Below are 5,624 nucleotides of genomic sequence, written 5' to 3'. Positions count from 1 at the left end.
CTACCTAGCAATGATGCTGAGTGAAACACGTGTGTCTTGAAATGGCAACTTCGACCAAACAAAATCAAATGTAAAACTAAATCTAAAAAGTGAAACTCAAAAGTCTTTCTTTTGAAAAAAAAAAAACACAAATATACAAACATGAAGTAGACAGAAAGAGTTGAGAACATAAGATAAAAAAAAATCAGCTTCAAAAGAAAACTCTGTTATATCTTAACCACAAAAAAAAAACATATACTTATACCGTTAGATTGGCTCCTTCCATATTTGCTCCCTCCAAATTTGCATTTGTAAGATCAGCCGTTTGTAGATATGCAGAGCACAGGTGTGCACCGCAGAAGCAACAATCTACTAAGCAAGCATCTAAAAATAAAATTAATAGAACTTATATTTCAAATCAATAAAAGAACAAATTAATTCGCCTCCTTTGAATTATTCACCAAGTATTACATACGTTTGAGAATTAACCAATAAATAAATAACAGTGAGAATTTTGCCTTGTAAATTTGCACTCTGAAGATTAGCACCTGCCAACAAAGAGCCACGTAGATTTGGCCACGTGAACTCACATCTTCCTTAGGCTAGACAAAATCAGTTGAGTTGAGTTGACTATGGAAGAGGGGTTTGACTATTCGACTGATAAAAGATATCCATATAAAAAAGCGAAAGAACATTGTTTACACATATAATTTTGTACATAAAAGAAAAAAGTAATAATAGGTTTGATGAATCTTACTCACGCAATGTTGCATTGTGAAAAACTGTATTTTCAGCATCAACATCCTGGAATCAAACATAGAAAGAATATGAATATTATGAAAACTCTATAGACAGACGTCATTAGCATCCAACCAATTTATCCATACATCACTTAATGGAAAAAAAAACCTAACTCACATATATAAATCACCTAAAATTTTGCACATTAAATATTAGCACAAGAGAAGAAAACATATTTCAGACAAGCATAACCTGAAGTCCACATGTATTTGATCATACCAGTTTGAAAAGATCGAGGCCAGAGAGATTTACTCCTCTTAACCTAAGCTTTTCAGATTGTACACATTTGATGATATCAGTACGTGTTAATTTAGTATCCATTTCTTCATCCTCCTTTCTATTATTAAAAACCTCCTTTCTATTATTAAAAACCTCAGTTATCCCATCTACTAATCCCTACAACCAGTCAAATTTGAAAAGGGGGAGTTGAAATGAAAAAAGAACTTGTCATCTTTCTTCCCAGTTCCCCCATTATCACAACTATATTCGTCTATTTTCTGCATGCACAATGCATGAACACCGACTTTCCTGTGTTGACAAAGAGAGATTCAAGAGACATAGAGAAGCATATGAAACATTATAAGAAAACAGAAATCGAATGGGAAAAAAATGAGAATGGAAGGAGAGAAAAAGCTTTATGATGTATAAAGGAAGAAATCTTGTAATTAAAATGTTAGATGCCAAGATTCTTTCATATATCATATATACTCAAATTCAACGCCGTTTGTAATTAAGACGAATGTTGACGAAGACCACATGCATCCCGTTACCATACACCTTGTTCCCAAGCAGTGGTGGACGCAGAACATTTGAAGATGGGTGTCACTCGTATACGAAGGTGGTGCACCTAACATAATCTTTTTAGTTTTTTATTTTTTTTATTAATATTTTTACACTACGGGGCGGAATCGAAGCAGTGGCACAGGACCCCAAATGTTCTTCATAGGTCCGCCAATGTTCCCAAGTTCTACTTAAGGAGAGAAATGGGAGGATACGGAGGGAAAGAGAGGGGCGGCGAAGGAAAACTGTGTTCCCGAGTTTCATTAATGGAAGGAAAGTGAGGGGAGGGGAAGGATTTTGGAGCCATATTTTCCTTCCAAATTTTCCTCCCAAATTAGACGGATTTGGGAAGAAAGTAAGGGGAAAGAAAATTTCAAGTTTTATTTTCTTTTTCCTCCTAACTCGGGAACACAAAACTTAAAATTTTCCTTTCATTTCCTCCGAACTCGGGAACACGGAATAATTAATATTTTTCTTCACCTCCCTTTCTTTCTGTCAAAATTTTTCTTCTCTTTCCTTTAATGAATTTGCGAAAAAACTCGGGAACAAGGCAAAGCGCCATCGATGAGTTTATCGGAGGCCCACATTCTCTGATTTTGGTCGTCGTCTAGGGCTTGGATCACATGAACCACTCCTGGATGCCTTAATCTACTTAATTTGGACGCATCAACTCTGATGATATTGATGAAGGAGTATTCGGCTGCTCTGGAAAGTTCGGAAATCGCAAGAGACATGAAAGCCTTTTCGGATGAAATTGGGAGGAAATTCATAAGCAAAGAAGAATATAAACAAAACACAAACGAACCTTATTGGAGGAGAAAGGCGGCAACCGATGCTGACGAGAAGAAGATAAGCATGAAACAAATTAGAAGTTCCAACTGAGGAAAAGAAGATAATCACCAGCAAAACCCTAAATTCCAGTAGCAAAATAAGAAAAGAAGAAGAGTTTCGTGTGCAAATAAAAAAAGTTACTATTCACAAAGTTTTTAACAATTAATAGTATCTATACTAATAAAAGAGTAGTCATTTTGCCAAGTGTCATAATATTAAAACTCCTAATTAATATGATGCCACTTGTCATTCTATTAATTCTCCATTTTAAATTCATTAAACCTCTTAATTAATGTGATGTTATTTGTCAATCTATTTATTCTTTATTTTAAATTTTAAATTTTATATTATTGTTTTCATTAGTTCACAAATAAAAAGAGTCTAATATATATAATAAATTAATTACACATATTTATTTGAATCAATAATTATAATTTTACATAACTAATAAAAAAATCTCTTAATTAATAATGTATTTAAAATTTTATATAAAATAATTGATTAATAATTTTGAATTTTTTACTATGAATATTTAATCAATTTTGTAACCGTGGTTTCCACGGGTTATAAACTAGTATATAATAAAATGATTACCAAACTTCAGGGATTAAAGAGTAACTCAGAGTTTCCCAAAATTAAGCTAGGCCTACGACAACCAAGTGTCGATGAGTTTCTTTCTTTCTTTTATATATATATATATATATATATATATATATATATATATATATATATATATATATATATATATATATATATTTTGCATCTTTTTTTAATAAAGGTTATGTTAACCTATAGAATAAAAAGATCCGTATCACATTCTTTTATACCTGAAAATTCCTTTTCTTTTCTATTTCTGTCATTTTTGAAATGATGAAGCTCGAATATTACCGAACATTATGTTAAACCTTTATAAAAAAATCACCATTATTTTTCTCTATTTCTTACTAACAAATATCCAAAATCAGTCATCTAATATTCGCTCCATAGTAGAGTGGATTAGACAAATTATATGAAAAAACGTTCCTTAAAATTCCTTGTCAAATTGATTCTAGTTGGACGAAATTGAGATAGTAGGTTGAACCAAAATGCGTTTAACATGTATATAAACTTATCTAAGTGACTATATCAAGTTTAAATCGAATGGTCATACCTTGATTTTAAGAATAACTTCGAAAACTCTTCAAGAACTTCCAAGCACTACTTCTCATTTGATTCTCAATCAATTTCAGAAATTTTTGTGGGGTTTTCACTCGATTTTTCGTGCTACTTATAATGCCTAAGAGTATAACCGATGAAGACCTCTCATTTAGGACTGTTCACTTTTTGGATAAAACCGAATTGTCCAATTGGATAATTTGGATCGGACTATTTGGTTCGGATATTCGGATTTTTGGATTGGTTTTTAGCAAACCGAATTATTATTTTGGATTTCGGATTGGTTTTGGTTTATAAAATAAAAACTGAATAGTCCAAAAAAACCGAATTGCACTTTATTATTTTGTTCTTTTTAATATATATCTTTAATAATTTATAAATTTACTAACTTATGCTTTTAGTATATTAAAATTTTTCATCTATTATAATACTTTAATATGTATTTCTTATTAAAAAAAATTGTCTATAAAGTAGTAAACTATAATATATTTTTCTTGATAGTTATTTATAAGTTTTAGTTCACAACTAATTAAACAATATTTTTTAGTTTATATTATAGAGTAAGTTAATACTAAAGTTATATATTTATTGAAATGTCTTCATTCTTGAAAACCGAATTGTAAAAAAACGATCCAACCGAATTATAATTTGGTTGGATCGGATCGGATTTGAATTTAGTTTGGACTATTTGGAAATACGTTTTGAAAACCGAAATTAATTTGGATTCACTTGATTGGATCGGATTAAACCGATCCATCCAAACAAACACCCCTACTCTCATTCGCTCAAATTTAATGCCCCGATGAAGGTGACAATTTTTTTTTGACATTAATCTTCATAATTTGTCTCTAATTGACTCATTAACTTAAACTAATCATTATTTTATATTAATATAATATGATTATATATTTCATATTTTTGTTTCGACATGAGTTATTACACAAGGCCCGCGAGATCAATAACAGATTTAAAAATATTGCCCCAAACCCCTTGAATTGATTTTTTTGCTAGGTTGCTAACAAGCTTTCTATCAAGATTGTGGATGCCACAAATAACATGTTTCCAGAGAGCTTGGACTTGAAACGTCATATCCATTTGAATAGAAAAGACAAGTTTATGCTTTTCAAGGAACCAACCCCTAGACCACCATTTTCTTTACTGGCAAGAACCACCTACCAGTTAACCCAATGGATTATGTTTTTTTCCCTCTATTCCTCCCCAAAGAAAGCGTCACTTAAGCATCTCGAGATGACTGAGAATAGAAACGGGGGATTTAAAGAACGAAAAATAGTAGAGTGGGAGAGATCCCAGCACATATTTAACCATCGGTAACGACCTCCAAATGAGAGAGTTTTAGACTTCCAAACTGACAGTTTTCTATTAACCCTTTCAATAATGGTGGACAATTTTTGTTTAAGTCCCATATTGGCACCGACGACACACCAAGGTAGGAAAAGAGGAAGGACCCCGACTAGCATCCAAGGATATATGCATAGATTGCGATCTATGTATCGAGAACCCCAATCCCAAACACTTTGGATTGGTGAAAATTCACTTTAAGACCTGAAGCAGCACAAGATCTTAGAAAGGTTCATGAAATTGGTGTTTGACCAGTTGCCGATGAAAATGGTGTCATCAACATATAATAGGTGAGAGATATAAGGGCCATTGATTGGGATTTGAACATCATGGAACAAAGAAGAATGGAAAGAAGATTTCATAGCAGCATTGAGACCTTCCATAGCAAGGATAAACAAGAAAGGAGATATAGGATCTCCTTATCGGACTCCCTTAGAGATATGAAACTCCTTGGTTGGTGGGCCATTGATCAAGATGGAATCACTTGAGGCAACAATACAACCCTAATCTAAAAACGCCATTGATTCCGAAACCCCATTTGCATCAACACAAAATCCAAATAGTGTTGGTTAACAAAATCAAAAGCCTTATCGAAATCAACCTTAAAAAGAAAGGATTTCTTCCTACATCTTTTTGTTAATGTCGAATGTAGTTGTGAGATGTTGAAGTCAGTCTATGTGACAACCCAGAACTTCTATCTTGTTCATCTAGTCGATTCA

General features: G+C 32.3%; 1 pseudogene; it reads right to left on the bottom strand.

The window, feature by feature from the left end:
* On the bottom strand, positions 1-3,251 carry LOC111920544 (FH protein interacting protein FIP2-like; annotated as a pseudogene).
* Positions 3,252-5,624: the final 2,373 nt, after the last annotated feature.

This window comes from Lactuca sativa, chromosome 9 (genome assembly GCF_002870075.4).
Source record: "Lactuca sativa cultivar Salinas chromosome 9, Lsat_Salinas_v11, whole genome shotgun sequence".
Lineage (NCBI taxonomy): Eukaryota > Viridiplantae > Streptophyta > Magnoliopsida > Asterales > Asteraceae > Lactuca > Lactuca sativa.
Note: the sequence above shows the minus strand (reverse complement) of the source record. Positions and strands in the feature narration are given on the sequence as shown.